Source organism: Mus caroli, chromosome 3, assembly GCF_900094665.2.
Source record: "Mus caroli chromosome 3, CAROLI_EIJ_v1.1, whole genome shotgun sequence".
Classification (NCBI taxonomy): Eukaryota; Metazoa; Chordata; class Mammalia; order Rodentia; family Muridae; genus Mus; species Mus caroli.
The window spans coordinates 144,991,183-145,008,678 of record NC_034572.1 but is presented as its reverse complement, the minus strand read 5'-3'; the positions used below and the strand labels follow the sequence as shown (position 1 = coordinate 145,008,678).

General features: G+C 40.8%; 1 pseudogene; it reads right to left on the bottom strand.

Moving 5' to 3' along the window:
- Positions 1 to 15,632: 15,632 nt before the first annotated feature.
- On the bottom strand, positions 15,633 to 16,092 carry LOC110292035 (annotated as a pseudogene).
- Positions 16,093 to 17,496: the final 1,404 nt, after the last annotated feature.

Genomic DNA, 17,496 nt, shown 5'->3' with positions numbered 1-17,496 from the left:
GGTGTTTTGCTAGTGGGCTGGACTGTTGACAACGAAGATTGGAATCATCTCAGAGAACTATTTCTAAGCATGTCCACAACCCATGTTTCCTATTAACCCTTTCTTTCCCCTTACCTCTGGTGGGTGGTGGGCTAGAAGGGAGGTTGAAGCATTAAAGAACCATAATTAAAGTAGGTTTTGAAGAATGTAAGCCTACACTTAGCATGCTTTATTCTTGTCCTTTTACTAGCTGACTTTGATAACTTGAATCAGTTGCTATGCTGCTAATAGAACTCAAGATCAGAGTTCAGTGTTGGGCAAGATGGTAGTTAAAATGAACTAACTTGGGATGCTATGGCACTATGACAGAGATGCAATGTATTATTGGTTTGTGTGAAAGCTATTTCTGGGAATTGTTTTGGGGAAAATTCAAAATAAAATTTCACAAATTCTTCTGTAGATAGCAGAAAACCCTTTAGTGGGGGTTCTAGTACAATTAATTTATAATACAGTTGAATAAATGATGTCTTGAAAACAATGACCTGCTACTTAACAGTAAACTTCAACATAGAATCCAAAACTTTTATCTAAAGATGACTAGTTGTAGGTGAGGGATGAATATTGGTCAGTGAGCTAATTAAATTGAATATATAAATAAACAAATAAGGCTTTGTGAGACATGAGGACACTCTGGGGACAATTCAAGTCTTGTATTAGGTAGGAAAATGATCTGCACAAGGTGAAGAATAAAAACTGGGTTAGCACAACTTTAGCCAGTGCTGGATCAAGATCTTCCATACTCTGACCTCAGGGTTGCTTATTATTATTATTATTAATTATTATTATTATTGTTTTACACATTTATGCACAGTAAAACTTTAGAGAAAGGTTTCCATGTGACAATCATCAGAACAAAACTTTACGCATAGACATATAGAAACTCCCTAGCAAAGTGTCAAATCACCTTCATAATAGAAATGCGTTCTATTGACTGATCAGCAGAGTTCAGAGCTTCCTAAGGAAGGAAGATTTGTAGTAAGCATAAAGATAGATTCTTTTGATGGAGGGTGCAAAGTACATGGGATCTCTTTTTTAATAATGGTACTACTCACTGAGAGACAAACTCAGGATTAGGGCGTAATAATGTTCAGGATTTTGGGGATGGGGCATAAAATAGCAAAAAGATTACCAGGTTGTTAGAAAACATCCACTCTAGCCTTCTAGGTGTCAGTCAATTTCTTCCTCTGAATATAACAGTTCACATAGTATGTTTTTGCAGGAGGAGACACTTTAACTAGTGGTGATAATTTAAATGATTCAGTAAAGAGAAAGCAACTTCAAGGCCAGGGATGACACATGTAAGCTAAAGGTCTGAGTCCTTTCTTCCTTTACTTGTGCTGGGGGCTGAGTGCTAAAACTCTGAGGTTGATTACAGGTTTAGAGCTCGACAGAACACTTCCTATCCTCTGCAGTGTTAAACTTAATAGGACTGGAGAAGAGAAATTTCAGGCTGCTCCACAATATTGCCTTCTATGGACAAATATATATATATATATATTTTTTTTTTCCAAGACAGGGTTTCTCTGTGTAGCCCTGGCTGTCCTGGAACTCTGTAGATCAGGCTGGACTTGAACTCAGAAATCTGCCTGCCTCTGCCTCCCGAGTGCTGGGATTAAAGGTGTGCACCACCACATAGAGAAAGACAGTGAATATAGTGAGCCTGACACCTTCTAAATCCTGAACTAGAGGCAATTCTTAAAGTAAATAAAAAAGTGTGGAAACAACGACAATCTTATAGCAAAGTAGCAAGCACAGCAGAGTTATTTTTCACCAAATGACACCAAGTGGTCCACCACTTCTGAGCTATATTAGAGATATTCCACCCCCCCCAACATTTCTTATAACACTGGGAGACCTTCACTGGGATATTGCTTCTTCCTGGTCCTCAGAATTCACTCATACTTTGCTGTTTGTCTCATTATCAAGGAGACCCAGATCAGGAGGACAGACGCTATCCCATGCTGTCTGTCATAGCTGCTCTGGGCTCTGCCCTGTGCTGTCATGGCTGCTCTGGGCTCTGCCCTGTGCTGTCATGGCTGCTCTGGCCTCTTCATTTTAACTAGTTACCCAGTCTTCCTTGACTTTTGAAATCTTGAAACTGGAAGTCCTTAGGACAGATATTGAAACAATGACCTTTTATTTAGATTCGTATAATATTATCAGCTTCAGGCCACAGGTCTCTGGCTGTGTTTGCATTATTTGTCATTAGTTGTCTTGTGGTGGTTACCCTGTGGTCAATGATTCTTATTTGATCACTTGACTTAGGTGTTGTCTAGAAATTTACAACATTTTTCTTGACTAGTTTACAATAATTTAATTAAAATTTTTATTTTATGAATATGAGTGTCTGCATATCTGTCTATGTACCATTTGCATACCTGGTGCCCACGGAGGCCAGGCGAGGGCATTGGATCTCTTAGAACTAGAGTTACCATGTGGGTGTCAGAAATTAAATCAGGTTTTTCCAGAAGAGCAGCAGTGATCTTTATTGCTGAGTTATCTTTCTAGTCCCATTACCATTTTATTTTTTTATCTTCAATTACATAGAGCAAAGCCAATGTCCTTTACATTTTACTCTCTAGTTGAAAATGACATCAGCCTATGCAACATTAAGCACACTGGATGAAGAATGAACAGATTTAGAGGTAGTCCTACCTCTGTATTAGAAAGCTATGTGACCAACTAGGTCACATAGCCACCTCGTGGCTTGGCTTGTGCCTCGTGGAAGGAAACTAGATTTAATAAGCTCATATTCTATTCTTCCTTCTTCCTTTTGTACCATGATGGAAAAAAAAATCTCCAAGATAATTTGTTCAACATCAACATAATTGGAAGGTTACATTCTCTGGCCTGCTGGCCCCAGGGTTATGAGGGCAGGAGAGCTGGCCTTGCCCTTCACTGGCTTGCAGCACCTGGGAGAGCAGGCCCAGCACCTCACCTCGGTAGCACAGTAGAGCTGACCTTGGTGGCAGGGGTGGGGGTGGGGCTGGGAGGGTGGGAGGATGAGCTAGCCCTGCTCCTTGCCAGCTGCAGCTGAGTGAGCTAGCAGGGTAGAGTTGGTAGAGAGTTGGCCTTGGTGGTGTGGGTACAGGAGAGCTGGCAGGCTGATCAACTCAACTGCTACCCTGGCTCAGATCTAGTGCTTTGAGCTGGCTCACCCCAACATCTACTCTTATCTTTGAGCCCCTAGAGTGCATGAAGGAGCCACTCCTACAGATCCAAAGCTTCAGGATCTCCAAAAACGGCATCAGCAGGATATCTGAGAGAAGTCCTGATGAGAATCCAGTATTGATAATGTAGCAGAAGCCAGGGACCGCAAACCAGACTAATGACTCATTGCAATGAACATTTGCATGTAAAGATGTTTGAACGAAAGGGTGTACCCTGTGACACACTGTGACACACTGTGACACACTGTGACACACTGTAGCTTCCATAACAAGATTTTAAAAAATTTAATTTTAATTTTGATTTTTTTTCTCTTGAGGGGGAAGTTGCAAGGGCAGATATGAAGAGAGGAGAAGATGAACGGGATTAGGGTGCATGATGTGGAGTTCATAAAGAATCAATAAAAAGTTTTGAAAGTGTAGAAAAGAAAGAAAGAAAAGCTGCTTTCTGGGAGCTGCAGGGTGACTGAGGAGTGTTGCTCACTGTGTCCCTCCTCTTCCCTCACAAAGAGGAGCCAGGGTAACAGGCGTTGCAGCTGCATTTGAGGTTTAGTGAATGTGGAAGAGTTCTGAAAATTAGTGAGTGGGGCCTTGTAAGGCTCAGAGACCTGGGATGACAGTCAAGGAAGAGAAAGATGTCTGGTTCCAAACTTGTAACCAACTCCCCTGTCATCACCCCACCCCCCCCCCCCCCCCTTGCAAGGCAGGAGAGAAAACTCTAAGCTGCAGCTCACAGGGGCCATCAGGGCCATTCCTGACCTTCTCCAGGTCTCTATGGCTGCTGCTTTAGGTATTAATCTACTGTTACACTTCTACTCATGCCTGTAGAACTACACTGTTCATGAGGCAAGGGAAAGAAAAGGGAGGCGAGGAATTACACATTTCAGAATTTATCCCTAATCCTCCATCCTGACTTCAGTGCTGACCAGCTGGCTCACCGAGTAAACCGTCTGCCAGTTCTCCCTGGCTCTTACTGATGTCTACTTGTGACTTCCTTGACTCTGAGCTTCAACTGTTTAAACACGTCTCTGGTTTTGTCTTTCCAAGGCCACATCCCCATACCCTAGCCAGTTCAAGCTCAGGTTTCCACTGGCTCAAGCTCCTTCTGCAGCAACCACAGCAGTCTCTAGAGAGAGAGGATGAGTGATGTCAAAGAGAGAGTCCTTTCAGAGGGGTAACTGTTGAAACTCCAGATGTGGAGAGTTAAACCAGGGACATAAGAAACAAAAGAAGAAACTGAGAGGAATATTTGTATATGTTTTAAGTAGGAGATGGGGAGGAAACAAAAACAAAAACAAACAAATGAGTTAGGGATGATTTAGACTAAACTGCAGCCTGATAAAAACCTGATTAAATAGTTTGTTCCAAGGACTAAATTTTTTTTAGTGATACTTGGACTAGAATACTGTGCCTTTGAACATTTTAACCAAGAGCAGTAGTATCATTACAAGACTCAAGTAAACTATGAAGTATGACATTCTAGAACAACTTGTTACAGTAAGAATGACTCAGGAAGCTGAGTCTAAGTGACTCACGTGTGCGGCTTGTCAGACCATCTGACAGCCATTATGTCTGACTCTGAAGCTCAGGTCAGCTAAAGCCCGCTCTCCTCTTCTGCTCAGTAGATGGATTGTTTTTCATTCCAGTAATAGTCTTAGAATTCATTCATTCTTGGGGGAGAGATCCCTTGTTCATATCAGACATGCTGATCTGATAGCCGATGGGTTCTCTGGAAACTTGGGTATCCTGTACCATCTTATTCAGCATCATGTCTTTTTAGGAACATGGTACCTGTTATATTGAAAATGCTCAGTCATGGAGACTAATTGGTCCTTCTCTGAGAAGACATCACTTGTTGCAGAGAGGAGTGCTTCAGAAAAATTTGTGGAAAGCACTGGCTTCAACTCCCAACAGAGTCAGCAAGGGAGCATCATTCTGTGAGATATTAAAGATTTTATCTACTGTGAATTTCCTTTGTGGAAATAGAGTGTATACGTCACTATGCTTATAGTTCAACCAGGAAATCACTGACGACACCGGTGGCTGTATATTTTGAAGTCCTTGGAGAAGAAAGTAGATGGTTATGTGGTAAGTTCCTGAGGAATGTGTCAAATCGAACCACTGGCCAGAAGATTCCTAATATATGAGCTTCCCAATAGAAGAGAAAAGCATGCTTAAAAGGGTCTCCTTCATAAGACTGAGTATTTCTTTGGTTTGTTTATTTGTTCACTCAGTAAATATTTTCTGGATATCTGTTACATCTGTTATGATCCATCTGTTTTATAAATCAGCATCTGATCTGATGATGGACACATTGCTTAGCAAAGGTGTTTTAAACAGTGTATTGATGAATGATGACACATGATCTCTGTTGCACAAGAACTTCTATGTCTGTTGGCCAGATGCATGGGTTTGGAGGACAGAAAAAGCTGTGGTTGAGAATATTTCATATGCATTTTGCTGTAGTTTCAAACTTTATTGTGCAATGGATACTCTATGAAGTAGAACAAATGTGCAGATTCTAGAGTCTGAACGTTGATCAGCAGGCCTGGCACAACCCGTTGGATGCACTTTTTAATAAGTAGTCGAGGTCATTCTTATGCAAGTGCTATATGCATCACCTAAGAGAATAATAATTTATGGCCTTTCATTCGACTCCAGGAAAGTATCAAGTATACAGATAAATGGTTAATGGTCTTTTTGTTTACCCTCCACTATTATCATTGCTATCCTCACTTAAAACAGTGACAAATCACAGGGAGAAAAGGAAAGACAAAACAAAACAGAACAAGAACCTTAGAATGCCTAGGGAAGAGAAGAAAGTACCAGTAATACTAATGTGGCATTGGCTGGGGTCTTCCTGAGCTCATGAGGTGACAGGTTCTTAGTCTCCTCATGAGGATGCCCTGGTAGGTGAGTATGGTTGATGTGGCCAGGTGCTTGTGGAAAGCAATGGTATCGTATTTTAAAATCATAATAATGGGTAACTGAACAGTGTCCTCAAGGCCTAAATTCCTCCTCCTGGGCTTGTTTCTATAGCTGTCAGCTTTTGTCGATTTGACCTTGGTGACTGTAAATGACACAGAGTAATCCATCTAAGATGTGACATTTCCACAAACAGCTTACAAGGATGCATAAGTGACACAGCAGCCTCCATTAGTAGCCAAAGGTCTCTGCTTTTCCTTGACTTGCCTTCATCATAAACTGTCTGAGTTATTGTTCTATTGATGTGAAGAGACACCATGATCAAGGAAGCTTGTAAAAGGAGCATTTGAGAGGGAGGTTTCTTACAGCTTCAGAGGGTGAGTCTATGACTTTCAGGGAGCACAGCTGGTGTCAGGAAGATGCTGTAGCTGTCCCCGAGACCTTCCATGTGGTGACAACAAGTACAATGCAAAGAGCTAACAGAACGGTACAGGCTTTTCAGACCTCAAACCACACCCCAGTGATGCACCTCCTCCAACAAGGCCGTACGTACCAATCCTTGCCAATGGTTCTCCCAACTTTGAACCAAACCATTCAAACATATGAGCCTCTCGGGCCCATTCTCATTAGAACCACCACACACACACTCTCAGTATAACACTGTTTTTAGTCTCCAAAGTTCAAAGCCGAGAAACTCACTTGTAGGAAAAAGAAAAGGAAAACAAACAAACAAACAAACAAACAAGCGCCCATCTATGTAACCCATGCTCCTAACTAAGTACAGTGAGTCAGAACTCCTTGTTTTAATTCAGTGCCTTTCATAGAGTAGGGGTAGAGTTAATCTTGGCAAATCCACCTGTACTGTGGAGTTAGTTAGCTGTTAGAGTTAGAACGTTCATTCAGCAGTAGCTAATATTTTGAAGGGTGGGTCTCCATATTCCTGGTATTATATTGGTTGAAAGCAAGAAAAATAAACACACTGCAGTGGACCAGTACTGCAATACAGTGATGAATAAATTTCCCCTGGGAATATAACAGGTGCTGTGTGTGTTGAGTCTGTGTTGCTGAAGTGAGCCAGTAGAGGTTGTGCTTGAAGCCAGTCATGAAGTTTGAGTTTAGGGCAGAGGGCAGAGGGCAGAGGGCAGAGGGCAGAGGGCAGAGGGCAGAGGGCAGAGGTTGGAGTTTTTCATATAGTTACAACCATGAGTATTAAAGAGAGTCTGTCCCTTAAATTATATTTCACTGTGGAACCTTTACCTCTACCAGGCAACATCCCAGGGTTGGAAAAACCTTCCTTGTATACTTCTCCAATCACGTGCAAGTGTTAATCTAGCTCTAGAGTGCTAGATAAGATCAGCTTTATAAACCGCCATTTCATGACCCTGCCCAGTTATCTTCCTATCTCTTTAGGCATTGGCTTCCTTAAGGATGAGGTAAAACTTTTTACTTTTAATCTTTTACATTTTTATTGAAGTAGAGTTCTCATGATATGTCAGCATGTAATGATTTAAGACTGGCGTAAGCACAATTATGGAGTGCACAGTCACCACACCCTATCCAACTATGGAACATTTTCCCCATCCCCCAAAAGAAGCTGTGATGGTTTTGTCAAGTTTCTGCTTTCTGTTTCTTTCATTTATACATCCTAGCTACTTCATATCAGTGGAATACATGCTATGATTTGGATAAGTGTCTTCCAACAGCCCATTATTGAAAGCTGGCTTTCAGCCTCTGGCACGATTGAGAACTGGTATAGTTATTAAGAGGTGGAGACAAGTGGAGGAGGGTGAGGACTTTCTGAGGGGATGCCTTTGACCAAGACATTGAGACATTGACCCATTTCTCTTTTTTGCTTCCTTCCCAGCTGCCTTGAGAAAAGAAGATTTACTATTCAACAGATACCCTAGCAACACGTGTTGCTTTACCCCAAGACTAAAAGAGGGTGGATTGAAATCTCCAATGCTGTGGGCCAAACAACCCTTTCTTTTTAGAAATAGGTTCTCAGGTATTTGTTACAGTAAATGGAATGTTGACTAACTGGTCTTGGATATTGATTTAATAACATTAAAGACCACACAGCTAATTGGTAAAATACTGTTTCTTCTTCACTCTCACATTACTATCAATGCTTTAGTAGACATTGTACACCTCTTCTGTTGAAAGGGAAACCCGTTTGACTCCCTAAAATGTGCTGGTGGGGGGCCCAGATGAGATTAGCAAGTGAGTCAACAGACTGTAGGAAGAATGCTTGCTTTCAATGCAAGTGTACAATGTTGATCAATGTTGGTCTGCATGGAATATAAGGAAAGAAGGGTCTTCTTGCTGATTTTTAGTGTTGGGAATCCCATTTTCCTCCCTTTGGATGCCAGAACTTCAATGTGTCTTGATTTTTGAACTCTATGATGCCTAGTGGGGAATCTATGGACTCTTGGAACACTAGATCTGAGAGATGCACAGTAACACTAGATCTGAGAGATGCACCATTGGCTTCTTAGATTTAGATGCTTGTGATCTTAGCTGAGCTGACCTACTGGTTCTCATGGATCCAAATTATGGATGCAGCCTATTGTGGGAATCTTCAGCCTCCACAGTCAAATGAGCTAGCTGCTTTATAACACTCCCCTCTGCCTTGTCTTTCTGAAGAACCTTAGTTAAAACAACATGCAAAGCCAAAATTCAACAACTAGTGTTTTTTTTTCCTTTCCATATACAGTTAGCTTTACACCTGGTTTTAAAATTTCTTAAATATTTGAGTTACCTTGGTAACCTTCCACCTTATCTTGAGGACACTCATTAGTATTTCTTGTTTTAATTTTCTCTTATTTTGAAAGAATAGTTTTTCTAGATAGAGAATTCTGGGGCAATATTATTTTTCCTAGTACTTAAAAACGTTAGCTTGCTCTTTTTTGTGAGGCCTTCTAGGTAGTTAGCTGTGTCAAGATGAAGCTGAGTTATTTCTTTCCAGCCAGCAGTTGTTGGAAACTCATTGAATGACAACGTAGCCTTCATATGCTCTGTGAGAAGTTCATGGCAACAGAAGGAGCTGCTAAGGTTCTAGGTGAGGAGTGGAAGGGTTGTGTGGTCTGAATTAGCAGTGGGATGACAAACAAGGTTTTCCCATGAAGCAAGGAGTTTTGACTCATGGCAAAATATGCCTGCTATCGAGTAAGGGGCATTCCTGTTGGAGACCAGGGAGAACTGAAGAGAGGAAGCACACATCTGTCTATGACTGCATTGTGGATGCCAGTCTAAGCATTCTCAACTTGGTTATTGTCAAGAAAGGAGAGAAGGAAAAAGATTCCTGGACTAACTGACCCTATTGTGCCTCCTTGGCTGGGACCTAAAAGAACCAGCAGAATCCAAAAGCTTTTTTGATCTCTCTAAAGAAGATGATGTCTGCTAGTATGTTGTCAGAAAGCCCTTAAACAACGACGATAAGAAGCCCAGGTCCAAACCACCCAATATTCAGCATCTTGTGCAACACAAACACCAATATGGTCCTCTGAAGAAACAATGTCCTAAAGAAAACAAGGAGGAGGCTGCAGAATATGGCAAGCTTTGACCAGGAGAATGAAGGAAGCCAAAGAAAAGCATCAGGAACAGATTGCTAAGAAATAGAGGCTGTCCTCACTGAGAACATCTACTTCTGAGTCCATCAACAATAAGTCTTTAAAGAGTAACAAATAGGTACCTTGAAACAACAGCAGCAGCAACAGCAGCAGCAGCAGCAGCAGCAACAACAACAACAACAAAAACAACCAAACCAAATGAACAAGTAAAAAGTAACTGAGGGTATTCTGTTCTAGGGTCTAGAGTTTTCAAGGAGAAATTGTTTGCTAATCTCATTGAAACTCCCTGCTTTGGTGAGAACCTATCCCCTCTGGCTGCTCTGAAAACTTTCCTCCCTTTCTATTGAGAGTTTATGTGTGAGTCTTCTAAAGCTTAACTTGAACTTGTTTGTGAGGATGGAGGGCATAGAGTCCTGTCTATCTGTCCCATCACTCCCCTGTCCTCCTGGCTTCGGTTGTGTGTCTGCTGGTGTGGTTAGTGCTGCCCACAGAGCTCCTCTTCTTCCATTATCCCTCCTTTCGTTCTGCTTTTAGCCCAAATCTTAGTGGATCAATTTTTTAAGTTTGTTGATTGTTTTTTTTTTTTTTTTTTTTTAAAGATTTATTTATTTATTACATGTAAGTACACTGTAGCTGTCTTCAGACGCACCAGAAGAGGGCACCAGATCTCATTGCGGATGGTTGTGAGCCACCATGTGGTTGCTGGGATTTTGAACTCTGGACCTTCGGAAGAGCAGTCGGGTGCTCTTACCCACTGAGCCAACTCACCAGCCCCTGTTGATTGTTTTTTCCCACCTGCGCTAATCTGCTTCAAACTACTTTTGTGGAATTTTCATTTTAGTTGTGGTACTATTCCAAGCCACAGTTTCTTTTATTACTTTTTTACATTATTGATGACTTATTGACTTAAAGAGAAACAAGGTATGAACCATTCCCTTGATTTCCTTTAGTTTCTTGTTCACCATTTTTTTTTTTTTGAGCAATTTGAGCACATTTGAGGTAATGGAGCTAAAGTCATTTTCTAGTAAATCCAGTCTGTGAGGTTATCTGAGGATAGTGCCTCTTTATCAATTTCTTCAATTATGAGTCTTCTTGTCTTATTAATTTAAAAAATTTATATGTATTGGAGTTTTATAGGCGTGTGTGCATGTGAGTGCGTGCTGTGTGCATGCTGTGTGTGTGTGTGTGTGTGTGTGTGTTTGTGTGTGTGTGTTTGTGTGCATGTGTGTGTGTGTCCTACTGTCTGAGAAGTCCAGAAAAGGCATTGGATGACCTGGAACTGGCTCTTAAGTGCTGAGCCAACTTTCCATCTGCATGTCCTGTTTTCTTATTTAATGCATATATTATACTTTTGCTACAAAGACAGTATCTCAATCTTGCACTATGATGACTCTGAAAATATGTCCCCCTCTGTAACTGCTGTTGTCTGTTGATTCTCATAATCAGTCTTGTGAAGTGGAAACTTCTAGTTTCTTTGGAAAGTTAGATAGTCCAAATGATGTTTTTCTGGGGCACACATAAAGTAGACATAGAAAAAAATGTTTTCCTGAAGTAGACACAAGTGAAAGGATGTTTGGATACAACAGACATGTGAAAGGACACTTGATGAAGGAGTATAAATGTGCTACACAGACAGTGGGAGATGAGCACTGAGCTTTGGGTTGGTTTGCCCTGCCTCCCTATTCTTCATAATGACACACATGTATAGGTTTGTCTTAGTAGTGTTGCTGATCTCTACTTGTGGTAATGCCACCATTGGGAGAAATTTGCCTAAGAACTGCTGTGAGGTTCCTGTGGTAGGCTGCCACTTCAGTGGCCTTGCCTCAGGCTGGTTGGTGAGCCTGGCAGTTTCTTCAGGATTGAACTACAGTTGCTGGTTCGTGCCTGGTGTCTGCCTGCCTAGAGGCCTGGTCTGCAGCTGCTGAGTTGTATTTGGTGTTTGCTGCAGGACTGAACTGCAGAGAAAGAAGATCGAACTCACCCCCAAGGAACAGGTCCTGCTGAACAAGTCCACACCCCCCACATCCTAACAACTTTTCTCTTCCACGACCTCTGCTGAGTGCTGGGCTAGAGGAGAGGTTGAACCCCTATTTAAAGTAGGTTGCAAAAAAATTATGCCTACAATCTGTGTCCTTCTTTGTGTATGAGTGTGGCAGCCTTTGTTCTATTAGCCACTTATTTGCCAATGAGTTTCTTAAACATGGAAGCATCAAAGCTTCTGTTTTCATTAACAGCCCTTTGCTCGCATTTTTTTTTTAAATAGATTCTCATGTTTAAACCAAGGAATTGTGATGGTTTTGGATGGAATATTTATTGTTTTCGTGGAGCGACAGAATTTTGGACTTTTAGCCTTCTATTTTAAGTGATGGCACCTGTTCTTATTTTTGTCTTTTAATTGGAGATTTTATTAGGCTGAAAAAAATCACATTCAAAGATGCAATATCTGGATCCTTGAATCTTTTAAATACTACCTTATAAGAACAAACTGTCTTTGCAGTTGTGCTTAGTGAACTAGAGATGGTTATCCTGGATTGTCCAGGAAGGCATTTCATGTTATCCCACACATACATATGAGTGATAGGGAGGGGATTCATACAGAACGCATGTGCGAGAAGGGAATATGGCCACAAAGGCAGAGTCTGGTTAAGTGGGGCCACAGAGAAAAAATTCTAGAAGCTACCAGAAGTTGAAAGGCAAAAAAAATCACTTTGTCCTTCTCATTCCTTTTGGGAGAGGAATTCTGATGCTGTGATCTCACTTTTGAAACTCGTTGACACTGAGTTCAGACCTGCTTGTCTTCAGGCATTTGACAATAAATTTCTTATTGTTTCAAGCTCTCAAATTTATGGCAATTTGTTAGAACAATCTTCAAAATTTTCACTCCTCCTCGATAACTGGGATATTTGATTCCACCTAGGTCTATCATACAAATGAAGCCAGTGTTAGAGTAAACTTTTGGTTTACATACAGTTCTCTCTCTCTCTCTCTCTCTCTCTCTCTCTCTGCAATTAGCAATTTCTTGACTAAAAATGAGAAAACAGAGAAATAGATTTGTTTTGAGACAGGATCTCTCTGTGTAGCTCTGGCTGTCCTTGATCTCACCTTGTAGATTAGGCTAGCCTTAAACATACAGAGATCCTCCTGCCTCTGCCTTTCTTATGCTGGGATTAAAATTGAGTGCTATCCCACTAGGGCATCCCTTTACATAGCCTATGTATTTTGTTCTGATTAGCAGGAAGATTTGAAATATATTTGATGTTTACCATCAGTGAGAGAGAGCCTGACACAAATCATAGATCATAAAAACCTCTGTATTTCAATGAAACAATATGTAGAATGATAATCATGATTCAGAATTATTAATATTATGCCAACATAGTAAGAATCTATGCACTTTGGGGCTAGAAAGGTGTCTCAGTGGTTAAGAGCACTTGCTGCTCCTGTAGAAGACCCAGACTCAGATCCAGCTTCTGTACCTCTAATTCAGAGGTATTTTACCCCTCTTTTAGGTCTCCACAGCCACTGTGTATATATGGTGCATAGACAAAATGCAAGCAAAACACACACAACAGAAAATGAATTAATCCTAAAAAACCCACGTGGAGCCACAGAGAAGGGATTTGCTGTTTAGAAGAACTATACATGGCCTCTCAGAGATGCTCTGTCTGGATAATGTCTAATGGAGTACCGTATTTGCTACGGGCTGCAGTTCTTGACTGCAGAGCACTGTGTGAAGAGCACCAGATTGTGAATGGCGTGATTTATTTGAGATATCATTGGAACTTTTGCTTGGCTGGCGTGGAGACTGTGCAATAAAGGATGATGTTGAGTAGGTGGAGGATCTCCACTGCTTTGATAAATAGTTTGATGATTAATCTGTAGGAAACTAGAAATTAGCATAAGTTCAAAACAGAGACAAGAGATGAGGATGCAGCGTGGACAACGAACTGGTTGAAGGTAAGAGAAGTTGACAGCTTAGTCTAAATAATGGTGACAGGGATGGATTTTGGGATTGCTTTGTAAAGACAGGATGACATCGAGCAAGAAGATGATAATGTTTATTACAGATAGAATGCCATGTCTCCCTCAAATCCACAGCCTAAAATGCTAATATTAGATGTGGCAGTCACTTGGCATGAGGTTTGAGAGATAATTAGTATTGGATGAGGTTACAGTGGTGAGATACCATGATGGGAATAATGGACTTAATGTTATTATTAAAGGAGACCCTAGGACAACCATTTTCAGACACAGGGAGAAAGAGGCTACAAATGAGGGAGAAATTCTAACAACAAGAAGTCCAACATTCCCAGACTATGATTTTAGATTTTTCTCTAATACTGAGAAAAAAATTCATTGTCTAACAGTGACCTGAGCCAATTAATATGAATATTTATGTGACTGGTAGAAGTGATGCTTTATACCAAATGCTGCTGGCTTTTGATATACTGAGAAAATAAGAACTGAGCATGATTTTTTTTGATAAACATAATTTGATATTGAACTACTGGTATTAACAGAACCCGAGAATCTAAGTAATCGCTATTATTAATTTTAAAGCAATATAAATGTTTGTTTTAGTGTAAATATACATATAGGAATGCCGACACTATTGTTTTAGTGTAGATATACATATGGGACGCTGACACTATTGTTTTGTCAGTAAAGCACATTCTTCTTAAGCATATAGTGAAGATTTAGAAAAAGTTATCATTGGTCATTAGATCTTTGTACAATGAAACACATAGAATACTGTATTAATTACTTTTTCATCATCATGACCAAGTATCTGACAGGAACAACTTATGGGAGGGAACTTAAGAAAGAGAGAGCCAACTAGTGTAGGGAAGCTATGATATCAGGAACATAAGGTGGAGGCCATGTTGTGTTTTGTGGGAGAGAAATTAAGATGAGAGATAGGAACATGAAATGGTGGCCATATTGTGTTCACAGTTCAGAAGCAGAGGCAACCAGTAAAGCCCAGAATATTATACCCCAAAACTCACTGCAGTGACTCACTTCTTCCAGTGAGACCCTGTCTTCTACAGGTTGCATAACCTTCAAAACCTGCACCAGCACCTGGGGACCAAGTTTTCAGACACAGGAGCCTATGGGTGACACATCACATTCAAACTGCCACAAATACCTCCAAATATATTAGAAAGAAATGAAGAAACAAAATGTATTATAATTAAAGGCATATTAGAAAAGGCATACTGCTAAAGATGTAAAAGATAAGAAAAAACAAAGCTGAAAAGAGAAACGACTAAAGATAAGAAATCAAGCAAATTTAAGACAAAGTTGAAATATCATCACTGAAAAATAAAAGCAGTAGCAGACTGATCAAGAAAATGAGAAAAATGAACAATAAAACAAAGAGAGGGAGGGAGGGAGGGAGGGAGGGAGNGAGAGAGAGAGAGAGAGAGAGAGAGAGAGAGAGAGAGAATCCCACTAGCATGACAGCATGACACAGTAATTATGGTTATTGATTCAATTTCAGAGAATGGGAAACATTTACAGTCAGGATTCTATTAGTCACAAAATCTCATGTTTACGTATTTGGGTTGATGAGTCAAGGCCATTTGTAAACTAGTTATTTGATATTAGTCTTTCCCTTGGTAGTCAAAATCATGTGTATATTTATCAATAAAAATATATCTATTTGCCATCTTAACAGGACTCTTGTATCTTTCTTTTCTTTTTTTTTTAACTAAAAGAGCTGATGATTTTATTTTCACATTTCACAATATATGCGAAAAGCACACTTTTATGTGTCACTTCTCCCTCCAAAGGCATTCTGTCTGTATGGAATGGGAGTTTCTCTGTCAGTTATCTAGTAAACACTAAGGCTCAGCACCAAGATCTCCTGGTGAAACAGAACAAGAAACACAAAATGATAAAGAGAGCTTCTGCTCTTATCTGACTGGCCTGGTCATGGCCGTGTGGGCATCATCATAGGGCGGGCGGAAGGTCTCATCATTGAAGGCCTGGGCATCATGAGCATGTGGCCTCCCATGGGAGGTCTCATCCCAGGAGCTGGTCCCACAGGTATCATCCCAGGAAGAGGAGGGACCCATCATTGGCATCATGTGAGGGCCTCCCATGTAGGGTGCAGGCATCGTGCCAGGCCGAGGAGGACCCGGGAGACTGGGGAGAGGTGGGATCATGGCCCCTGCAGGCAGAGGAGCAGAGAATAGAGCTGGAGGGATCTTTCCCTGTTGAAATGCAGCAGTTGTTTTGTCAGTCAGGCTCTGGGCCTGCTCTTCCATCTGTTTCTGGTAGTAGTCTTTCACATTCTCTTTGTGTTTCTGACCACTATAGTGTGTCTTCCTCACAGACGGCGAATCATGGGTAAGATTCATATCACAGTAGTCACAATAAAACTTAGGCATGATGATCCACAAGCCATTGGCTCTCCAGGTCCCCACTGCCAGGAACTCTTCAAGTAGCTTTGAAGAACATTTTTTCCAACACAGGCCATGAAAACAGAAATACATATTCCATATAAAGTTGAGTGTTCTAACTTAAACTATTTATATATTTATACAAATATTTGTATATAAGTGATCATGGAAAAATCTTTGAAGATTATAATATCAGAATATTTATATGATGTGCTTGTTAAGTTTCAACTTGATACAACCTAGAAACACCTTGGAAGAGAGTTTCAGTGAGGAATCTTCTAGTTGACATAAGGTTGGTCTGTGTGCATGTCTGACTGGTAATTGGAGTGGGAAGACCCAAAGTATCATGGGTGACAACATTCCTTAGGGAGGGGGTCTGAATAGTGTAAGAAAGGAGAGACCTAGAAGCAAGCAAGGAAGCAAGCAGGCCAGCAAAGAGTGCACATACTCTCTCTTTTCTCTCGGTTGTGGATGTGGCTAGGTGCTTGAATTCCAGCCTTGATTTTCCTGAAATGATGGACCTTGATCTGGAATTTGTAAGCTGAATAAACTTCCTTCTCTTCTAACTTGCTTTTTCTCAGGGTATTTTATAACAATAAGGAATGCAGCAGTGTACATGGGAATGCATTTTCTTGAAAAATAGAGTAAAATGTGTATTGTTAATAATATAATGTGAACTTAGATGTTGCGTCTTCAGAACTATACTTACTCTGAAAAAATTCCTTTCATTTTTGTATCTCTGCAGACATCTCGTAGCCGAGTATTTAGTCATTGCTTAGTTATCATTTAGATCATTGCTACTTTCTTACTTTTCTAAGTTAATCACCATTAGAGAAACTGGAAGCATTGCCATAAGTAAACAAAATGGAATTAATACACTTATCCATCAACAATAAGGCTTGAAGTTTGTTTTAGTGAGTTGTGAGATGTGGTCATTTAAAAAAACATTGGCTGGTCTCAGGGGGATGGCTCAGTTAGTAACCATCTGGGCCTGGGGAGACAGCTAGGCTACTAGCTGGTAATTGGATGGGGCTGGGAAGAAAGCTCAGTTAGTAACTGGCTGGGCCAAGGAGATGGCTCAGTTGGTAGCATGTTATTTCATAAGCACTAGGACTCAAGTAGGAGTTGAGATTTTTTTATCAGCCACATAAAAACCCAGGCTTGCTGACCTGTGGCTGCAATCCTATGATAGAGGGGTGGAATCAGAAAACATGGCTGTGCCTTCTTTTCCTGGACAGACTCTTGAGGGAAGAGCTTTCTGCTTAGTCAGCCTAACAAACCCAGGTCAGTGAGACCCTGTCTCAAAACAAGTGAAGAGTGAACAAGAAAGTGGAGGAAGGCACCTGATGTTCACCTCTTTCCTCAACACACACACACACACACACACACACA